General features: G+C 42.0%; 1 long non-coding RNA gene across 1 annotated transcript; it reads right to left on the minus strand.

Annotated features, from left to right (window-relative positions):
* Positions 1 to 17,178: 17,178 nt before the first annotated feature.
* Positions 17,179 to 19,071, minus strand: LOC127192110 (uncharacterized). The gene is made up of 3 exons (XR_007830938.1): positions 18,987 to 19,071; positions 18,781 to 18,875; positions 17,179 to 17,268 (listed from the first exon to the last, which is right to left on the minus strand). It is a non-coding gene; the product is annotated as an uncharacterized LOC127192110 (long non-coding RNA).
* Between the last annotated feature and the right edge of the window lie 5,134 nt (positions 19,072 to 24,205).

Genomic DNA, 24,205 nt, shown 5'->3' on the forward strand with positions numbered 1-24,205 from the left:
GAATCTAAGGAATAAAAAAAAAACAAAACATAAAACAAGAACCAACAAATTGGAATAGAGCAAAAGAAACAAACAGAAGAAATAGAGCCAAAGGAAAAATCACAGGAAACACACAGAGACACAGAGACACACACATTCACATACACAGGAATCACATTTTTAAAAATCCCAAACTGGAAGCCATAATATATATGCAAAGGACATAGAAGACTAAAATAAAAATGCCCTGACTCAACATTATAAAACTAGAAACTTCCAAAAATGCTATTAAGTTTATTTTATATAAGCCATCTATTGCTGGGCATGGGAGCCTACCCTTAAATGTGGCAGAGACAGGTGGATCCATGTGAGTTCGAGGCGAGCCTGGCCTACAAAGGGAGTCCAGGACAGCCAAACTCTGTCTAGAAAGAAAAATAAGTGGTTTGTTTCCTTAGTGTCACCCCCTTGGAGGAAACTAATTTTTTATTTGCAAGTGTTTATCTATTGGCAATAGATTGTGGGTTAGGAATATTGGCATGTGTCCACTTTTCCTTTCAGCCCTAGGACCCTATTTGGTACAGATCCATGCAAGACCAGTGCATGTTCTTAAAGTCTCTGAGTACATATGTATGCCAGCCATGTTGTAGCTAGAAAGCATTGTTTTCTTGGTGTTCTCCACTCCCCTTGGCTCTTAACACTCTTTTTGCCTCCTCTTCCATAGATTCCCTGAGCTTTAAGGGGAGGGAATCAAAGGAAACATCCCATTTAGGGTTTATTGTTCCAAAACCTCTCGTTCTCTGCATATTTTCTGGCTGTGGGTCTCTATTTCTTCCCATCTGATGCAGAAGGAAGCTTCTCTGATGATGGCTGAGCGAAGCTGCTACAAGTATAGCAGCATGTTAGGGATACTTTTATTGCTACATTTGTTTAGCAAATTAGTAGTATTTGGTTTTCCCCTAAGTCTCTTACTCTATCTAGTCTTAGGTTCTTGGCCACACCAGCAGGATTGGGTATTGGTTCTACTTCATGTAGTGGGCTTTAAATCAAATCAGATATCAATTGGTTACTCCCACAAACTTTGTGTCATCATTGCACCATCATATCTTGAAAGCAGGCCACCATTGTAGATTGAAAGATTATATCTGGGTTTGTGTCCTAGTTAGGGTTACTATTGCAGTGATAAAACACCATGGCTAAAAGCAACTTGCAGAGGAAAAGATTTATTTGGCTTACACTCCCATACTGCTGTGCATCATCAAAGGAAGTGAGAGTAGGAACTGAAACACAGCACAACCCTGGAGGCAGGAGCTGATGCAGAGGCCATGGAGGGGTGCTGAATTTGGATTCTCATCATCATGCTTTGTTCAACTTGCTTTCCTATAGAACCCAGGACCACCAGCCAAGGGAGGTCACCACCCACAGTAGGCTGGCCTCTCCAAAAGCAATCAATCACCAATTAAGAAATGTTCTATGAGCCTGGTTACAACCTGATCTAATGTTGATATTTCTCAATTAAGATTTCTTCCTTTCAGCTTATGTCAAGTTGATATAAAATTAGTCAGAACAACTCACCACACACACACACACACACACACACACACACACACACACACACACCACACACACACACCCCACTGTGAAGTCCCAACCTTTCTTGTCTTGTTTCATCCCCAATATCACTTATTACTATAGATACACAACATAAAACATTTTACAAACTGAAAAAATCCCTTACAAATTCAAGCAATTTATTTCATTTTTTATTATTAATTCATTCATATTACATCTCAATTATTATCCCATCTCTTGTATCCTCCCATTGCTCCCTCAGTCCCACTCCAAGTACTTTTAAGCTATCTCTTTTTTTTTTTAAATCATCTCTTTCAAAATCCAAAGTCTCTGTAAAACTCAAAAATCTCATTTTAGAAAATTTAAAGTCTCTCAGCTGTGCTTGCCTTTTCTCCTGTGATGAGATTTCAGGCTAAGAGGCATTCAACCATTTGACTTCATTCTGTGATTTAGCTCCACTTTTCTGCTTGGTCTTATTTGATATGGACCAAAGGACTGGCCCTCTTATTTCAGAATCCTCATCTGTAACAAGAAAGGAGAGAATATCTAAATACACTGAAAGAAAGAAGTATATATCCAACTTCTGCTCATCAAGGACCATCAGAAAAATAGTCTAAGGTGAGGCAGAGGTGCCCTGTGTTGTCTCACCCTTAGCTACGCCAGCATCTGAAGAGAATCAGAGCTAGTGAGGACCTGAGCATAGCATAGTAGCAGTGTACAGCCTCCAGAAACTCAGGGCCACTATCCACTCAAGGGCCCAATTACACCTGTCAGCTGTGGAAGGAAAAGAGTGGGGTTAGACCAAGTGACCATTCAGTCATGGTTTATGTAATTTTCCTCACAGAAATGGTTAGTTCTGTTAGTAGAAGCCATGTTGCTGATTGTAAGGCTGTGTTAAGCCTGTCCTATGACATCACTTTACCATTAGAGTACACTAATTCTAGACTAAGATCAAGAGCATCAAAGACAACGGAATGTGAACCCAGACTCTGTTTCACATGAGATATGCACAGGTGACAGGACAGTCTGCTAAAGTATCAGAGGTGACACATAAAGATCATCAGGCTCAATGTCAACAGGAGCACTATACCCTAGAACAGAGATATGCCTCCAATTTCTCCTAGGAGGAGAAATCTGTATATTCACATACTACAAGGTCATTCCGGGCAGATGAGTGGAAAGGGGGTATATTTGAAAAGCCAAGAGATTATCTGAAAGGAAACAGAGACACCTTCATGATAGTTCTCCCAGGAATAGTTGAGATATAACATGGTCAGGTTAATACATGTGACACAAAGTCTATCCCACTCCAAGATCACTTTCATTCAAAACCCAGAGAGCTAGGAGTAAAGCTAGGCCAGTCAGAAGAAACAGGATCTGTGTCTCTCACAGCCCATGCAGAGAATAAGTTCTCTACCTGTGTGACTTTCAGCAAATCACTCTTACAATTTCACAGATAGCCTGTTCCAACTACCACAGTGGAGTCGAGGGGATGAAGCACCTTAGACAGGGCTGTGATGCTCTTATGTCCTACAACTTCAAGCTTCTCTTCCAAATGCAGAGCCTTTGGTTCATACACGTTTCTTGCTCCTTCTCCGCCTCAAAAATCACTTTTACTATCTAAGAAATGCAATGTTATGAAACACTATGATTTTGAATATAGCTGCCCTTCCTTGGCCTCGAAATCAGAGCAGCTGTAACTACTCACCAGACACCCTTAAGACGGGGCCCGCTGAGTCCTCAAGGTGGAAATGTATTATTAAAATCTCACCTGAGGTTTCATCTCCTCCCTGCTATCAGATGAACACTTGTTGCAGGAAAGATTGAAGTATGGCATGGTCAGGCACTGGGGGCGGGGAGGGGGGGGGTAGACACTCGCTCATGTCTCTGCAAGAAAAGTTCATGCAGCATATATTACAACATTATGGTAAAAAATGAGTGCAAGAATGTACATGACTAGAGCTGGCTAGGAATGGCTTTGGCCTAGAGGGAAAGCAGACAAGATATATTTGTAAAAAGCAACCCTGAGCAAAGAGAGCAATGTTGAGGGGGTTACCATTCCAGACTTGAAGATATAGGACAGAGCCACAGTAATACAAACAGCATGGTGCTGGCACAAAACAGAAACATAGCCCAGTGGAACATCCTATTATTTAACAAAGAACCTAAAAATATACACAAGAAAAGAGATAGCATCTTCTTGACAACTTGTGTCGGGGAAACTGGATGTCCGTTATGTAGAAGAATAACACTAAACTCATATCTATCACCTTTCACAGAAGCAAACTCTAAATGGATCAAAGACCTAAACTTGAAACCTGAAACACTTAAACTGCTAGAGGAAAATATATCCAGCACCCTTCATAATATAAATCTAGAAATAAACCTTCTATACAGGGCTTCATTGTCTGAGAATTAAGGCCAACAATTGACAAATGGAAACTCATAAAACTAAAAAGCTTCTGCACAGCTAAAGAAACAATCAATTGAGTGTAGAAGAAGCTAATAAAATAAGAGAGGCTCTTTGCCAGCTGTACATCTGACAGAAAATATCGTGAATATATAAAGAACTCAAAAGGCAGTCAAAACTCAAAGCAACCAATTCGAGAAAGGGAGAGGGGAGCTACAAATTTTAACAGATTTCTTCAAAAGAAGAAATAAAACTAAGAGGTATCTTTAAAAATGTTTTTCATTCCTAACATTTAAGAAAAGGCAAGTCAAAACAACTTTGAGAATTCATCTTATGCAAGTCAGATGGCTAAGATCAACAAACAACCAATAACAAATGCTAGTGAGGTTATGGTGGGCAGTTGGTGGAATTGCAAAGTGGTCCAGCAACTCTGGAAATGAGTGTGGCAAACTCTCAAGAACCTAAAAATAAATTACTCCTTGTGCCCAAACAACCAGACATCCTCCCCCACAGATATTTGTTCAGCCACATTCACTGCTGCTCTATTCGCAATAGGTAAGAAGTGGAAACAATTTAAATGTCCTTCACCTGGCCAATGGATAAAGCATATGTGGCACACACACACCACGGATTACTATCCAGCTATAGAGAATGTGCAACCAAGAAAACTACAAGTAAATGCATGGAACCAGAAAATATTATATTGAGTGAAGTAGCCCAGACCAAGAAAGACAAATATTGCATGTTCTTGCTCATCTGAAAATCAGGAAAGTAAAAGAGCCCCCACGGCAGGAAGCCCCAGGGGGGAACAATGGAATACAGATGATATGAAGAGGAAAGTGGACAAAGTGTAGTGTGTGTCTGGGGATTGGTGTGCTTCAAATAGTCAGGAGGATCGAAGTCAATGCAGAAGGATAAGGAGACAGAAAGCTAAAATAAAGCTAAGGCTATCTAAAAACACATAAGGAATCGTATTATTAATTATCTGTTAATACTACATATACTATGTAGATGTCTATGTGTAGTACATATACATGTATAGTTTAAATGAAGTTATTGTGCTTGGGCTGGAAATGCTCCCCCACAAGAGCCATAGACTGTCTAACAAAACAAAAAACAAAAAATCCAATACCAGGAAGAAGAAACCCCCTTTCAAGCTTCTCGTCAGGGGAGTCCAAAAAACTCCCAACTGAAGACGTAGACAATGACCCAGGGTTAGCAAGGTCATGGCTCTTAGAAGACTACCTAATGCTCTTACTTGAACTATCACAACTCTTAACTGTATCCTAAATACTTACACACATGTGTAAGTGCAGTTCTCAACCTTCATCAAAGCAACTTCTTTGCAACAGATGGAGACTGTAATAAAAAATATCCCAATCTGCCAAAATGCAGAAATAAAGCAGTTTATACATCTCAAACACAACTCCTGTACCTAAGGCTCGGGGAACAGTGCAGAAAAGGGGCCAGAGAAACAGGAAGCCTTCTGTAAAACTGTCTCCCAAGATGATAAGCATACCCACGGTTCCTCAACAATATGGTTAGGTTACCTAAACAAGACCTGAACAAAGACAATACCAACAGGTATACAAATATAGAAGGGGGAAATGCCATGGGGTGGTACCAATAGAAAACTTATCACAGACCAAAAGAGGAAGGGGATGCTGAGAGAGAGAATTGGTCTTCCCCAGGAATAATTTGTTATTCCACATCCAGTGGTCAGCCCTGAAATTATATACACATAAGCCACACTAAACAGACTCATCAGGTTGAACAAGTTGTATATTTACTTATATATTTAGGCACGTTCGTGTGTGTGTGTATGTGTGTGTGTGTGTGTGTGTGTGAGAGAGAGAGAGAGAGAGAGAGAGAGAGAGAGAGAGAGAGAGAGAGAGAGAGAGAGAGAGAGAAAGAGAGAGAGAGAGAGAGAAACAACAATTTTAAGAAGTTCATGATTTTTAAAAAATTATTTAGGGGCTGGGAATTGAACTCAGGACCTCTGGAAGAGCAGACAGTGCTCTTAACCACTGAGCCATCTCTCCAGTCCCCAAGTATATGATTTCTAAAGAGACTAAAGTGGGGCACGTGGGATGTTTTGGAGGAAGGAAAAGAAAGCAAAAAAACAAAAAACAAAAAACCAATGTAATTGTATTTTAATTTTAAGAAGAATATTAAAAAATAATAATAATAAAAAAAACCAAATGCCTCAGATGATGAACTCAGATGCCAGCATGTACATTCTCCAGAGAGTGATTTGCTCTTACTCCCTGGGACTGGAGTGTTTGCATCCTCCTCAGCACTGCTTGGCTGGCCTCACCCACCTTGTGGGGTCTCTGTATTGTGAACTGTTGTTTACACAATTGCTGTAAGACTCTTTGACTGTAGATGATTAGCAGTGCAAAGGTGAAGGCACTGTGGTGTTTGCTTTCTGGAAGGCTGTGCCATCTCTCAGCTCCAGCTCCCCTTCTCTGGGTGAAATCTATGTGCACTGTCCCTCCAAAGGAGAACTGTGAACTAAATCCTTACTGGCAGATTTCTTAACTCTCTGTAGTAAAGTTCCATAATCTGTTTGTCAATAGGGTGGTTTGTTGTTGTTTTGTCGTTTTCAGGATCTATCCCACAATCCCAATCAGAAAACACAGGGAGCTGAGAAAGCCTCAAATACATTCCTCAAGTTGTGACTGACTGAACAAGCCTCATGTCCATCATCGGGCGAGCACAAGATCCCAAGTGCAGCAGCTCTCCAGGAAGGCTTTCATGTTGAGATTAACTCTCACTTCCTGCTGTAGTGTGCATACATGTTCCTTCTGTTCCTCCTCTGTGGGTTCCTTCAGCTCCCTCCATTTCTACAAAGCATGCATACCGGCACACCACTGTGTGCAGATACCAGTAAGTTCTTTGTAATTCTGGAAAACACACAGATCTGTGGACACACTTCCTTTGTCAGGACAGACACTACCTAATGAGTCCAATCTAACAGATAAGAGGTTAAAAGCTTTACTGTCAGGCTAGAAAAAAGAAACCATGTCTTTAAAAATGACCATTTTGGGCATCTTACCAAAAGCAATCTAACACATTCAGTGCAATCTCTGTCAAAATACCTACATAATTCTTGACAGACCTTGAAAGATCAATTTTCAACTTCATATGGAAAAACAAACAACAACCAAAAAAAACAGAATAGCTAAAATAATTCTGTACAATAAAAGATATTTCAAAGGAATCTCCATCCCAGATCTCAAGCTGTACTGTAGAGCAACAGTAATAAAAATGGCATAGTACTGGCATAGAAATAGGCTGGTTGAATAATGGAATCGAATTGAAGACCCAGAAATATACACACAACTACAGACACTTGAGTTTTGAAAAAGAAGTCAAGACCATACAATGGAAAAAAAGACAAATGGTGCTGGTCTAAGAGGATGTGTACATGTAGTAGATCCATATTTATCACTCTGCACTAAATTCAAGTCCAACTATCAAAGACCTCAACATAAAACTAGAAATACTGAATCTATTAGAAGAGAAAGCAAAAATCAGCCTTAAACTCATGGGTATAGGAGACAATTTCCTGAACAGAACACCAACAGCTCAGGCTCTAAGATCAACAATTTAAAAATGGGACCTATTGAAACTGAAGAGATTCTACAAGGCAAAGGACATGGCCAACAGAACAAAATGTCAGCCTACAGACTGGGAAAAGATCTTCACCAACTCTACATCCTAAAGAGGGTTAATATCCAAAATATATAAAGAACTCAAGAAACTAAACACCAAAACCCCCAAATAATCCAATTTACAAACTGGGTACACAGCTAAACAGAGAATTCTCAACAGAGGAATATCAAATGGCTAAGAAATACTTAAAGAAATGCTCAAAGTCCCTAGTCATCAGGGAAATGCAAATCAACACAACTCTGATTCCATCTTACATTTATAAGAATGGCTGAAATAAAACGCAAGTAACAGCATGTGATGTCAAGAATGTGGGGAAAAAGGGGAACACTCTTCCATTGATGGTGGGAAAGTAAATTTTTACTACCACTTTGGAAATCAATCTGGTGCTTTCACAGAAAATTGAGAATGGCTCTACTTCAAGATGCAGCTATACTACTTTTGGGCATATACCCAAAAGATGCTTCACCATACAACAATGACACTGCTCAACTGTGTTCATAGCAGCTTTTTTCATAACAGACAGAATCTAGAAACAACCTAGATGTTCCTCAACCGAAGAATGGATAAAAAAAAAAAAACTGTGGTACATTTATACAATGGAATACTACTCAGCTATTAAAAACAAAGAAACCATGAAAATTTCAGGCAAGTAGAAGGAACTAGAAAAGATAATCCTGAGTGAGGTAACCCAGACCCAGAAAGACACACATGGTATATAGTCACTAATAAGGAGATATTAGCCGTATGGTAGAGGATAACCATGCTACATTTCACAGGCCCAAAGAAGCTAAGTAACAGGGAAAGCCCATACGAGGATGTTTGAATCTCACTCGGAAGGGGAAAGCATCAGAAGCAGAAGTGGTTGAAGAGAGAAAACAGAATAAGAAAGAGAGTGCTGAAGAAAATGAAGGTGGGGATCAGATGAGGGTAGAGCAGGGTTGGGAGGACAGAGAAACCATTGACAAGGGCATCGCTTAGGCAAACTGGTGGCCTATGACCTGGTAAGCTTCTGGGAAGATATGGGGTGACTCTAGCTGAGACCTCTAGTAGTGGGTATTACAGAGACTGAATAGGCCACCCTCTAACCAGACAGGACTCCTAATGGAAAGAGGGATACTCCAACATACCCACAAAACCTTCAACCCAAAATTTGCTGTGCCCACAAGATGTGCAGTGATAAAGACAGAGCAGAGGTTAAGGGAATATCCAACCAATGCCTGGCCCAATCTAAAATATACTCCATTGGAGAGACCAACCCTGAAACTATTAAGGACACTCTGCTATGTTTGTTGACAGGAGCCTCACATAGCTGTCCTCTGAGAGGCTCCACCCAGCAACAGATTGAAACAGATTCTGAGACTCACAGTCAAACATTGGATTGAGTGCAAGGGGGCCTTGTGGAAGAGTCGGGGGAAGGATAGAAGGACTGGGGGGGGGGGGGACAGGAGCTCCACAAGACCAACAGAGTCATATAACCTGATCCCAGTGGAGCTTGCAGAGACTGAAGCACCAACCAAGGACCATGCATGGAAGGTATGTAGATCCCCTACACAGATGTAGCAGATGGGCAGCTCAGGCCTCATATGGGTCTTCTAATAAGGGGAACGGGGGCTGTCTCTGACAAGGACTCAGTTGCATGTTTTTCAATCACTTCCCCCTGGCTGGGCTGCTTTGCCAGGATACCGAGGAAAAGGATATACTCGGTTGTTATGTGATTCTGAAACAGCTGAGGAGAAGGCACAGCAGCCAGCCAGCCAAGCAATGAGACTTTTGTCAGCAATGTTTTTTTCTCACTTGTCTGAGATATTTTCTAGAAGAGACTCTTTCACAGTCTATAACCATGAAAATTCACAAAAATGAGCGGCAAATGTCTCGGCTTTCTTTCTAATCTTGAGATTGACATCGACCTGTGTAGGAGGGTACCCCAGGGGAAAGCGTAGGGGGGCATCAGGCTGCATCCTGCCTTGTGAACCTGCCATTCTGAGAGCCAAGCAAGATATTTGGTTCATGAAATTATTAGTTGAAGTTTGCTTACTAGGGGCCTAGGAACCCCACATGATATTGTACTGAATATATACCTTGTTGAAAACACTTAAACAAATTTGTAAATGATTGTCACATGATGTCCTAAGGAAAACCTTATGTATATTCTATGGAAAGATGTTTGTTAAGCTTATAAATTAGATTATACTCTTGTATTCAGACAGAGAAAGAAAATGTGAACATTAGTTCCTAGTAGCCTCTAGATACACAGCTTTGCCAGTGTGCCGGTCACCATGACCTCCATCTGTATTTGTGCCATAAAATCTTGAATTGCAGTGTTCTTGGGAAGCTCTGGTGTGTTACCTAAACTGGCCATTTAGTGCCTGAAGCCATGTGGTCTTTCTTGGAGTAACCGTTGTTCATTTTGTTGAAGATGGCAGGGGGAATCAGGAAAAGCCATCAGCCCAGTGCATATGGAAGCCATCCCAGGCACTATAGAGTCTGTTGCTCACAGCACGAGTTCACTTCCCTTAATCATACTTTATGCTCTCCAAAAATAATGTGGGGGAAACATACATTATGTACTTAAAGATAGACCATCTGTTTTCTTTCTCTGCCAGGAGAGGAATTTCTTATTAAAATGAAAGCCTCGGGTCATCACAGGAAGCAGAAAGCTAAGATAAATGTCTTTCCCTTTCACCCTCCCCGCCAAAACCCCCATATGTATAGAATGTTTCCCATGGCCACTCAGTAGAACAGGTGGATATACTTAAAGTTCACACACAGGCCATTGACTGAATGCAAACCCACAACCAGGGAGTCCCTACCAGAAAGGTCATATATCTGATGTAATGCTTGCAACAGATGCTGAGATTTCAAAATCTCTGCCTTGGAGTATTGAATCCACAAGGACAAGAGGTAGGCTGTGTTCACCTCTGTTATCTCCTGAACTTCTCACTTCAGTCACAGACTGCTGCAATAAAGGCATCAAGCAGATGCACTTACAAAGAACTGTGTCTTCTCTGCAAAAATTTGGGGCAGTGGTGCCACTGTTGCACCCTACCATCATCTAAGTCTGCTAAAAACATAAAGGTGCCCAGGATTCTCCCCTGGTGCCAATCATTAGCTCCTGATAAAGTACCTTTCTGCATATTTAGCTCATATTGAGGATGGGTGTTTAAGAGTTAGAATTTTTAATAATCCATACTTGTCTTAGCCCATTCATACAGCTATAGCAAAATAAAAATAGAGATCAAGTCATTTGTATATATAGTGGGTTGTATTTATTATAAGTTTTGAGGGCAGGAGGCTCAGGGCCAGTCTCCAGCAGGCTCTGAGCCTGGTACAGGATCAATTTCTGTTTCCAAGATCTTGTGGCTGAGTCCTCCAGAGAATACTAGTGCTGGCACCTCACATGGTACACAGCAGATGGGCAAAATGTCAGAGGGCAAATAGCACCTCCACACCTGTCTATGAGTATGCTGACTATGATCCACTCACCCATCAAGGCCCCATCTTAAGGATACCCTGTTGGTGATACAGCTTATAAGCTTATGAAGTGTATAAAGCACATTAAAACTACAGTGATATCCCTTCTAGTCTCTATAATCCATACTAAGGAAGATTCTTGGTCAGGTAATAAAAATAAGACTCAATTGAAATCAATATCAAAATGGATGACAAATTTGGAAAATGGATTTTTGAAGTTTAGAATTTTAAAACATTCTTTTCTAAATTAATTTTGGCAAAAGATTTCACAAAATGAATGAATGATCAGAATAATTGATTTATTTACAGCCCTTGCAGATTAGCAAACCACAAGAAGAGCTTGATATATCTATATACATACAGACAGATTCTAGAAAATGGATAGATATAGATAGATAGATCAATAGATAATAGTAGATTAGATAGATAGATAGATAGATAGATAGACAGACAGACAGATGGAAAATGTTGTGCATGGTTTTCAGAACAAGCATGTTCTTAGAGATATTGTAGGCCTCCATATCAGTGGCCTCTATTCATCTTCAAAATCAGTCTTTTAATGATACCACTAAGAGCAAGTGCTGGCTGGATACAAGACACAAAACTTGCGTATGTCAAAGCACCTCCTTTTCCCTTAGAATAACTGCAACTCCTGGTCATTGGTGCCACGCCATGAGACGCACCGACTGAATGAGAACCTGCATTTTAACCAGATCCCAAGTCTTCCACATGCAGGCCAGCTCCGGAACCTGCAGCCATGGACCTGCACACCAGGAGGAACTGCAGCCTTGTTGAATCCCAAGACAGCACTCAACTTGAGGCCCTTCGAAAATTCTTTGCACTTACAACACACATGGTTAAGAGTAAGTTTGCTAGAAGTGACTTCTAATCCCCCAAATACATCATATCTCTTTTTTAGAAGAAAAAAAAACCAACCCATCATATTTGACTTAGGAGTGCTGGGATGGTTAAAGATGCAGCATGGGGAGTCAAGCTGAGTGACAGCTGTGCTCCCAGATAGAGCATTGCAGAGAGTTTTGACTCTGACATGAATAGAGAGAGAACTCAATGCCTGGAGCCCTATGGACAAAGAACAAGGAGGCTGGGGAAGAACTGACAAGTGCCAGGCATGGAAACATTTCCCCGTCTTGTTTAAACTGTGCACTTGACTCCTGCAGATAGCTTCTCCCAGCATAGGCAGCCCAATCAAGAAGCAATTCCCCAGAGTTATCAAGTCAATAGGCTCATCTATTCTCCTCCTCGCCTTCAGTCCCACTCTATTTGCAGATTCAGAATGACCTCTCCTGCATAAACCACTTTCTCACCAGCCTCCAAAACTCACTATAAAAATTTTAACAGCTCTCTGATATTTACAGAGCACATGGTCAGCCCAGTTTTAGAATGTAGCCTGCAAGACATGTTATCATCTCACTGGCTTTGCTAAGGAACAGCTCGAAGTTAACAATAGGAACAGAATACTGGGAAAGTTCTATATTCCCAAATAGAAGATGAATTCATCCTTGCAATACACCCAATGGAGCCCAAGAATGAATTCTTTCTGCTTATCTAGCTGTCCAGGTACTTGAAAGATGATTTCCTTAGCAGTTCAGCCAGAGCAGAGAGAATCAGCAAACGCACTCTGAATCTATAATATGTGGTTGTCTGTCACCCAGAAAAAGAATGTGTCTGTGCCTTAGAAAGTAAGCACCTTCGTCTTAAGATACTTCAGTTCTGGAGAAAACTTTTCTTCTGCTCTCCCTCTGATGTCTATTAGTTAATATCTGAGAAGAATTAATTCAGCAGTGTCTTTTCTGGTAGGCAGTAAAATCAAGAGATGTATCCTCTTCTCCACCCTGCTCCCATATTAAATATGGAGGACTGAGAAGTTCCTCTAGGAAGGTGTTTTTAATAGACTGTGGAAAGAAGAAGGGTTTGTGACTTTACAGAAGTGGGAGATGGCAGGATTCCATGCTGGGTTGAGAAGAAGCTATTTTAAATAGCTATGGAAGTAAGCAGAGATCAGGGAGGAACTATGTGGCTGAAGGCACGTAGAAACTTGCTGATACATTAGCCTTATCTGAAAAGAACATATCTTTCTGAAGAAATCAAGCTATGCAGTACAACAAGAAATACCAGTGGATAGTTCAAGCAATATATGAACTATTCTGAGTCTTTGTTTACACTGTGACATTTTGTGCTTGGAGATTTCCACTCCTTAAGGAAATGGAGACCTTTCATCATCGCTGACCTGATGTTTACCACAGCAGATTTTCAGGTCATCTGGCTCAGAGCTTAAGACTTGGAAGTTCCAGGAATGATTGTTTCATCCAGCAGGTGTTCTTCACAAAGCCAGTCACCACTGTGGACATCTGAAAACACAGTATGGAACAGAGCAAATACTGGGCCATCAGAGAGTAAGATCTTTCCCCAGGAGTGAGCCACTTAGAAACTTCTGATCTAAGTGTCCTGGCCCACCCCTATTGCAAACTGAGAAAGTCTTTGAGCAGCGTTTTTCTAATTTACGTAGACATATACATGCATGTATATGCATGCATATAATAAGTCACATATATAATAAGCCCAAGGTCCCTCATTTGACAAGAAAAGATAAAAACACAGGATTATAGTCTGCTTGATAGGGATGTTGGAGGACCCTTAGCTGAAATATTTAAGATGGTGATTGCTGGCCAGTGTTGGACTGTAGAGGGGAGAGACAGGGAATGTGGTCCCCCCTGAAGCAGACTGTGCACGGACCCGAGACAGGGTTCACTACTCCAACTGCATCCAGTTGTCCACTAAGGGTTCTGCCGTAATAGCTATTTTAAATAATGTTTCTCATACCTACCCCCGGCCACTTCCAGAACTGATTTATTTCTATAAAAATCCATTTTTCTCACATCCTTTGGAGAAGGGAAACAAGAGGAAAGTAACAAATCCGTGCACTCACAGTGTCTCTCTCTGTCAGAAGAGTCTCGCCTGTGGTTTCTATGTGTTCATCTGCAAATGGGTATTATAGGCAAGGAGGATGCTCATCTTCAAACAACGTTGCTGTTGAGAATATCTCCTACTTGATAGCTTCTGTCTTACTTAAGACCCTAAATGTAGAAATGATAAGTGCTTAGCATAGCAGTAGTTCCCTACGTTTTTGCAAACTATGTTCTTCCCTCTTTTAAATAATCTTCCCATCGTCACTTGGTTTTTTTGTTTTTGTTTTTGTTTTTTTTGTTTTTTTTAATAAAGACAGTGACTTTCAGGGAATACTTCAAACCATGAGTAAGAAGGAAGGGGGTCAATATTCTAATCAGAATCATTCTTTTACTATCAAATGTACCTGCAAATGAACATCCTGGTACCATTGTTCAGGAGCCTTTCACAATGAGAAAGCTGAGGTTTTAAGTCTGGATCTTGTTTGGGTTTTTTGTTGTTGTTGTTGTTGTTGTTGTCATTGTTTTTGGTTTGTGTGTGTGTATGTGTGCGTGTTTGTTGTTGTCTGCATTTTTTAATAGATTTGCTATAGCACATTTTCTTTCAATGGGACAACTGTCATTTCTTGTAGCTAGCAAAATGTTTCCTGTAAGCATCTACTGTCTCTTTGGTGGGTGTGCATGTATGTGGTGTGTGCTCATGTTCGCAGGGCAAAGGGAGATGTTGGGTTTCATTACCTTATGCCTTCAAGGCATGGTCTCTCACTGAACTTGAAGCAGAACTAGTGTCCCTGAAGCTCCAGAAAACCTGCTGTCTTCATCTGCCAGTATGGGCTCACATAGCCACATCTATCTCACTTACATATGTGCTGGGGATTCGAACTCAAGTCCTCATGTTTGCAGAGCAAGCACTCTTCTTTTTCAGAGCCATAGCCTTAGGCCCCAGTTCACTCTCAGTAAAGTTATTTTTAAATCCCTGTGATTTAAAAACCTGTTCCATGGCAATTTTCAGAAATGTATAAAGAATGATAGATCTGAGGAGATGGAGCAGTGAGCTGAGGTTTCTGTTGAAATAAAGAGCACAGATAGGGGCTTCCTCTGGTGTCTTTTGGGAATGCTCGGGGTCTGTTTTTATCCCTTGGTGCTCAGAATAAATTAAACTACCAGATGGAAGAATCCCTCTGACCGGCTTTCCTTTGTTCCTGACACTTCTCTTTGAGAATCACTGACTTAAGCATGGGCAGCATGTGTGGGTCACACATCATTCTCCCTCGTGCCCGGCTAAGGATGCACCAGCTGCTAGTTCTTTCACTAGTCCATTCGTCACACATGTTTGAAGGTCTTTCTATATGCCAGGAATTACTTAAGATATGAAAATGGTAGAGATTCAGAAGAGGCCCAGACCTTGACTGGCATCAAGTTGCTGACAATTTGGAGGGACTGTGAATATAACAACAAACTACAGCATCATAGGATGTGGTACAATCCAGATCCATCCAAAGGATGCTGTGAGCATACAGGCATCCTTGCTGACACCTTGCCTCCTCCTGCATCAGCCATAGTAGTTTTCAGGAACAAAGTGTCTGAGATAAGACCCCAGGCAGGGGCTTCATACACACAGACCGGAGGCAGCAGGGGAAACAGCGCCATGGATGGGCACTGTCATTGCTATAGAGAGCCCCATTCATACTGACTGCTGTGTTTGCAGATGCCTGAGGTGCAAGTCCTGACACACTGGCCAATTTCAAGGTGTAAAGTTTTGAAAACACCACCTTGCCAAATTCCAGAATGCTAACATCACCTCTCGAAAGTGGTTCCAGGCAATGATAGGAAAACAGTCACTGTCCTATGAGAATGGGATGGCATCCCAAACCTGTCATCTAACTTTCCATGGGAAGCTGGGATATCTCCCCTGACATGGGCTCTTCGCAGGACCAATTCACTGGCATCTTCTTTATAACACTATTCTTGGTTTCCCTCAAATAACAGGGTTACAGTGTTTGTGTTGGAGATTGGGGAGTTCACAACACAAGAAAAGCGAAGAACCCACAATTAGACATTTTACCTTGTTCTATGCAAGGTCCACCAGCCATGCTGTGCGGTGAAGGGAGCAGGTACTTATGCCATAGCCTCCAGGTTCCATCCCCCAGGCCTGCCCTGATCCAAGCCCTTTTTGTCTCTCTGCTTAGACCCCATCCCTCAGGGCTATTCTTGTCCTGGCTCCTTGTCAGTCTGCTTCGACCCCATCCTTTGGGGCTGCCCCAGTTTGCTTCTATCACCTTCCCGGAGCTTGCACCATCTCCCTTACTCCAGCCCGGGCAGCATCTCACCCCACCACCTACAAGGTACCTGCTGGCTTGCTTTGAAGACTCAGAAACCCAAATGGGGTTTTTGCTAAGCAGGAGGTGTCCTTTTGAATCTCCACCAGTAGTTTGGATAATGTACTCTTCCATTCCATATACCTTAGCTAGTCTCTGTAAAGGGAAGGGTGGGTTTATTTTAAGGCAGTTTCCACTGATAAAGCAATGCCTTACATCCCACTTTAGAAGTCTAGTTCTTTGCTCAGAAGAAATTTTTAGGCATTACTGCAAAGGTAAGCTTGATAATATTGAAAACATCTATAGGAAAGACTGTATTTTACTGTCTGTCACAGAGCATAGTGCTGATAGATAATAATGTAATTTCAAAATTGTTAAAAGAATATATTACAAATATTCTTACTAAGCACAAATAATGATAAGAAGGTGAGTTGTGGATGTGTCAAATCACTTCTTCCACAATATATTCATACATACGACATCACCTTGTGCTTCACGTAATTGTACCAAATGATATTTCATACACGCCAGTAATAATTGTTATCTATTTCTGTGAGACTGAGCCAAGTCTCAGCATGTGACTCTGGCTAGCTTGTAGCTTGCTATATAGATAAAGCTGGCCTTGAACTCGGAGATCTGCCTACTTCTGTCCTCAAGTGCTGTAATCAAAGGCATGTGCCACCACATCTGGCTTATTCGGGGCTTGAAAATATGCAAAATCATCAGACATGGGAAGCCACATAAAAGTGTGAGAGGAAGCAGGATGCCCACTTTAGTAATGGCTGAATGTATCACACATTGCTGATTCCCAGAGAAGCTCATTCGTGTAAGAAGGATAGCCTCCTCCCCGTCCACGCGGCATGAATAGATGAACACGCTTTCCAGTTTGTGTGTTGTTTTCTTCTGTTCTGGACACTATCTGAAGGTATAAGAGACAGATAATTTAAAAGGAATACTTTAAAAGTCGTTCACAAGCTAGAACCAGTTCTCTGGTCAATAAAGTCATTCTTTTTGATTGCCTGCTTTGGAAAATGTTTTCCTGACATGAAAGTGTCCCATCTCCCTCCCCTGCCCAGGAGGACATCAGTGCAGCCCACGGCTGTACAACTTGACTAAAAGGGTATCTGTAAGTGTCTTTAACATGAGAGCACTCTGAGGGCTTAGGGCATGCATTTGCACTTGGCTCACAGAGAGAAAATCGGGATGTGATTGAAGAGGAAGAGTGTTCTGTGGCAAGAAGACCTTTGCTGAAACACCTCATGGTCTGAATTTGAAATGTAACTCAACTGTGGCTTCATGCTTCAGAGGGTAGTTTCTCAGCCAGAGGTGCTAGTTCAGGGGCTAGAAAAGCGGTCGAGGGTGAATCCCTGGGGACAGCTGCTTATCTGATCATATGCTCCCTGCTTCTTGGTCGGCAGGAATGCGAGCATCCTCTGCCATAGTTCCTGCTCCCATGGACCACGCGCTCCAAACCATGAACCAAAATAAGTCTTTCCCCTTGTAAGATATTTTGTTCAGCATCATGGACATACCAAAGCAAAAGTGACTAAGCACAAACCCCTAACGTAGTGATCAATAACTTGCCACCATGGCCTTGCACAACCATTCTGGCTTCCAGGCAAAAAGAAAGGATGATTCTCCATGACCTTTCACACTTTGCGAACATGAAGTGGAAGAGCTCCTTGCGGCACTCCTGGTACGCAGTTGAGTGCTGCACTGTAGGGTCTGAAGACTGCTAGGGAGCTTTCTAAGACAAAAACAATGCTTAGGGCCCGAGCCAGGTCTACCTTCAGTCTCTCTTGTGTGACCTATGTTTGGTACAGGCCCTGCAGAGGTGGCAGTGGAGATTTATACATCTCAACACACTCACATACATATGCACACACACACACACACACACACACACACACACACACACACACACACACACACTCCAAGTGTGCACCGAAGCATAACGACAACACACCAGCCTTTCCTTTGTCTCTCTGCTTGCCCTGGGAGCTCTGAAGCGCAGCCAGGATTCAGAGTGGGTCAGATGGCTTTCCAGTCAGCTAGAGAAGAAATCCTTTCTAAATTAGAGGCCAGGTGTGAAGCCAGTTTCCTTCTTTGTGCCCCTCTGCTGTGAGTATACAGAAATCCGTGCATAATTCACCGGGCTTCACTCTCCAGATGTGCAGTCAGTCCTGGCTTCCCCTGACAGCTGGGCTTTGTTTTCTTGAGACATAATATTGGCCACAGCCGGATCTGACTCCAGCATCCCAGCCTGCCTTGCAGCATGGCTGGGGCTGTCTGTCTCTTGTCTCCTGGCCCTGTCCGGCAAGTCCCCCACTCCCATCTCCTCTTTTGTTGCTGTCTGGATGCCTCTGACCTTTGGCTTACAGTGACTTTGCATACTTCACTCATCATCCTTTAAAGATGAAATTGAATTTACCTTTACAAAGTAAACATTTCTTTTCCAGTGTGGAGGATTTATGGTTTCCTTCCTCTTGCCTGTGCGGGGCCTTTTCCAAGGCTGAGAAGAAACTTCTGGGGGAATTTAAGATCATGATTTGTTTTAAAGGGAGAGTTCTGTCCCAACGAATAGATATTGCAGCTATAACATTGTGTCCCCATCCACCTCCCTGTGTTTGTACCTACTGTGTGCAGCCAGCACAGCAGATGTCACACACAGCCTTAAAAGAAGACAAACAGGAAGTAAGTATTCAGGGCTCATCTGTGTTCTACGGCTCTCCAGAAAATATGCCACAGGAAAAACCTGTGTTAATGCAATTTACTGGAAGCTGCTTTCTCTATATTGCTGTCCTAGGATCCACATGCTCTTTAACCTTAGGAGGTCAGCTGAGCTGGTTTTATTTTTGTATTGTGTATTGTGTTTTGTGATTTATGTGGTGTGTGTGTGTGTGTGTGTGTGTGTGTGTGTGTGTGTGTGTGTGTTCTCTCACTGGAACAGACTTGCTAGGGTAGTTACGAGAATCAAATCAATACGTCATAAAGTGCCTAACTTAGTATCAGGCAACATTAAATATTCTCTAGTGCTACATTTTGTTATTTATTTGGCACTGCAGTTGCTGCCTGAGTCCTTATTTTTAGCTATAAAAACATTGAAGCCTGGACTCATCCCATGTCCTAAAGTAGGGGCACAGGAGCCCAGCTAAATTTATAGGCAGAATATCTGAATTCAAACTCCCAGACTCCAAGTCAGTCTACAGCACCCTTGTCTCTTGTTTTTCCTTCTGGAAATTCACCTTTGGATCCTGGAGTTCCAACCTCAAAGTGAAGCAATAACAGGAGCTATGTTTGTGATATACTTGCCACCACTGTAACATCTGTCCATCCATGGGGACAGACCTGCCAGGGTTCCTCTAAGGTCTCAAACTGTTGAAAGTTTGTTTGAAGAAATCACCCCCCCCCCCTCATGCTTTTTCCAAAGCAAGGTCAACCCTTGTCCAATTTAATAGTCTGTCTGGCCACACTGCTCTTCATGCCAGCTGTGTATCTATATGCCACTGCTAAAGGACGGTCAGCTCAGAATTGGTCATTTCATCCATTCTGATACCATTAATAGACATTGCCTTGTTATCACTCTCTAGATGGCTATTGGTAATCTTTGATGCCCCTTCTCCCAAGATGCAGCAAGCTTGGCAGTCAGCAGCTCCATGCTATTTGTTCCAGGTTTATCCTTTGATTTCTCCAGCTTCCAGCTTGTGAAAGGATATCGCTTACAGTAAAGAAAACAATGGTGCCCCACCTCTTGGCCTGTGGTTGACGTGTTCTGACATCTGAATCTGAGTTCATGTTTCTTCTGAGACCTAAAGCTTTCTGAACTCTCAGCTCCTTGGTTCTCCCTATCTTACCAAATGCTCACAGTCAAAGCTATTGCCCTTCGCCCATGCTTTATCAAGGCTTTATCTTGACTGGATTTTGGGTAGGTTCCCTGTCTGATGCTGCAGACCAATTAAGAAGATGTCTTCTTTCTGTCCCCTGGGCCTTCGCCTTTCTCATTACCTCCCAGTACTTGCTAGAGTTGTTTCCAGGCATCCTTTCTTTGTCTCCAGAGCAGCTAATTCATCGCCTTGATATTAGCGTTGCCCTTGACATAAAATTTCAAGGGGAGAAAATGAAGGAAGAGGATGGGCAAAGGCATGACATGGCAAACAATGTGTGGCTGTCTTCTTGTTGAAAAGATATCTCTAGGGGGATATTTTAGATAGAAATCTATATGGTCTGGCATCACTGTGAGCATACATCATTTTGTAATTAATTTGGAGAGTTGAGAAGAAACATTAACTATTGATTCCAATTAGCTTTGGGCTGTAAATTAATTGTTTTCTTGCTTGGAAATTCTCAAGTTAATGGCTGGGAGCATGGAGGGACAGCCATGTTACAAGGCTGTGTACCTGCAGGGTGGAATTATAAGAACTGATGGGAGGACTTCTCCGTTTAATTTTGCTTCTACCTTCCGACTCTAAAGCTATTTCTTCAAAAAGTACAAAAGCTTCAGGGAACTTAGGCCATGGTTCAGCCATAATCTGAGTCAAAGGCCGCATTTTCAAATTCCTTTAGAGTTTGTTAGTTATGGAAAATTAACAGTGACGGTCAGTAATCGTCACAGTTAGGTGTTTATAAAATACTCCTTATTGCTTCATTGCCTAGTGTCCTCATCTAGGCATCTGGTATCTTCTTTTAAAAAAGATTTATTTATTATAAAACAGCACTCTGTCCACATGTGCAACTGCCTGCCACAAGAAGGCATCAGATCTCATTACAGATGGTTGTGAGCCACCATGTGGTTGCTGGAAATTGAACTCGAGGACCTCTGAAAAGGAGACGGTGTTTTTAACCTCTGAGCCATCTCTCCAGTCTGGCATCTGGTATCTTGAATCTTGTGTTCTTGGGTTGTTCTCTTTGTTCCAAGCATGACATTGACCTGCTCTTTGAACACTCTACAGTTTTCCTCATCAACATCCACACCTACTAATTAAGCTTGTGAACCTAATGCTGACCTTTGACCTTTAAGCCTCTACCAATATATTTGTTTCTCTTCCCCCTGTATGCCAGGTCTTTGTGGTGAACATAATAAGTGGACACAAGAAATAAAAATAACCATATACTAACAATTTTTTTCCAGATACTTGGCTTTGTTGAAGGAAAACAGAGTCATCTTGGGGCTTCTAAGGCAGGACTTTTCGTGTCAAAACCTGAGCCTAGCAAAGTAGAACAAAGGAGTTTGTTTATCTCCAGTGGTCAGCATTCTTCCATGTTGGAAAAGAGCCTTCCTGGTGCCTAATGGATGACCTGGGGTTGGGAACGGAGGGAGCAGGACAATGGCTCTGCTTTGGCTTCTCCTTTAGCAAGAAGAACTTTATTTATTTGACCATAGGCTGCCAGGGAAAATAGAAAGACTTCCAGAAAAGGTTGAGATGAACCTCAGGTAGGATGTGCCTTAGAATTATAACAATGGCTGGTGAAGTTTCTTGGGGATGATGGCCCTGAGGCAGTTGACACAAAATACTTTATTACAGAAAATAAGGCCTACGATTACTGAAAGCCAATGAAAACAGCCCTGAAATCTGGGCAGGCTATAGTCTGGAAGGGAACTGAGGTTGGCTCCAAAGGGCATTCAGAATGGGGACCTCACCCAGAGCCAGTTCCCAGAGCAACAAGAGCAGTTGGCATCGTTAAAACATGTCCACATGAGGCCCAGCTGGGTAGCAGCAGAGAACACAGGACAATAGTTGGGAAGAGAAATAAAGATGGGGTAAAGCTTGCTATTTTTCGTGGTAACTAGCAAATTGAGGGACCACAAAAGTAAAGAGCATAAAAACTGAGGAATACCTGGAAAAGTATTTCTTTAAAACGACCCAAAAATAAACCTGGAGAAGCTAACTGATGTATTTAAATTTTCTAAAGACTCCAATTTGTCCTGCATGTTGAGGTGATAGGCATATGGCTGAAATCCTGGCACTCAGAAGAAGGCTGAGGCAGAAGGATTGCCATGTTGAAGGCCAGCTTGGGTAGTAGTGAGTAGGGGGAAAGAGGAGGAAGAAGAAAGAGATGAGGAGATACAGGAACCGCAGCTAAAGGATGGAAAGGAGTATGAAGAGGAAGAAAAGGATGAGGAGAAAAGTGATCAGGAAAAATAATCATCTCACCTCCATAGCCAGAACAGACAGATGAATTTGTCTTATTGAAGAACAGACATTTGGAGATGCAGAGCAAAGTGCTTCTCAGGCACCTGGAGATTTCCCAGGAAGCCATTGAAGGCAAGCTTTGGCTCTCTCTCTTTCGTGCTCATCAATTTGTATTGTTCTTACTCTACTAAGAGATGCTCACAAAATTAAGATGACACTCTTTGCTTGGATTTACACATAGTAAGAGCAAGGGTAAAAAAAAAACACCTGGGTTGGCAGGGACTCCCGCTGGGAATTTCCATTTTCTCCCATCTAAATCCCATCTAAATATGTTGCTAGGAGTTTCTTTCTTTCTTTCTTTCTTTCTATCTTTTTTTTTTTTCTAGGAGTTTCAAGTTGTCTTTATTCCTGAACACATCTTCATGGAGTCGGAAATGTTTATCTACATATCCCTCTGTTATTTCTTGCCCAGTCCACGGTTCTCAGCAAGTAGTAGGAGCTCAGATGAGTTTTAAAGGGGAATCTATCTTGAGCAGAGTAGTTGCCCACCGCTTCCCAGCCCAGAACATCTTCAATCAGTGCTTATAATGACATTCAGATATGGGAGAAGTAGCATAAACCACACCAGGTCAAGGTCAAAGGACTAAAGAATTCCAAGGGAGGCCTAAGTGTTAATCAAATGGCCAGGATGGAAGGTTAAGAAGCTAAGGCATTCTTGTCTACACCAATAGGCCCTAAACAGTGACCCCCACCCCACTAACTATAACAGGTGGTGCTCCTCATCTCTCTCATCCTAGAGTTCATGTGGCCAGAAGAGAGAATACTCTAGACACTAGCCACAGCATATATCATCTTAACAATTGTGTAAGTGGACAATTAAGATAATATAGAGAAAAGTCTTAAAATCCCTCTATACATCTCTGTTTACATACATTACTTGGCTTCCAAGAAAGTTACCATTTCTTTCCTGTAGAAGTAAATTTTAAAAGACAAATAAATGGCTTAAAAATGTGTTTCCAAGGTGAATTACATTTTCTTAGGGAAACACAAAACACATCAATAGGTCACAGGTGTGTATGCCTTTCTGGGTTATAACACAGAAAAGGATGTTACATATTTCAAAATACAATTACTTGATTTTGATGAGGGATAATGTACTGAGATTCATCACATGGACAGATGAACTGGACACATAGCTCAAAACCCCATGAATTCAGGCTTGCCACATTTATCAGTGTCAGAGCCATTCTCTCTAGAGAAGCCCAGCTGCCATTGCACATAGCTGCATAGTGTTCATATCCTGACCATGACATGAGAAGATGCAAATAATAGGAAAGTCTGGTCCTCAGGTGGATTGTCTCCAAAAAGGGAACAGGAATTCTTGCTCAGCCTTTGCACTAATGGCGGCTAAGCGTTTACTTCTGTGCAACTACTGGGAGATTTGGAAAGGCTCCTCCACGCCTCCCAGTAGAGCCCGTCTCAGGAGTGTAGCTGTAGCTGACACTACACTAGACAATCATTTCCATCACTGCAAGTGGGGGGAAACTGGCGTGACCATGCTGGAAGTCTATATGCCACAGCCAAGACGCCTGCCCTACTTTTGCTCTGACAATCCAGGACAGTCATTTCTTATTCTAGAAGGAAAAGAGTAAGTTATTCTGTAAGCCCTGTCCTCAGTGTTACGCACTATCTCATGTGACAAAAGCCTTAAAACCCTCCATCCAG

This window comes from Acomys russatus, chromosome 7 (genome assembly GCF_903995435.1).
Source record: "Acomys russatus chromosome 7, mAcoRus1.1, whole genome shotgun sequence".
Classification (NCBI taxonomy): domain Eukaryota; kingdom Metazoa; phylum Chordata; class Mammalia; order Rodentia; family Muridae; genus Acomys; species Acomys russatus.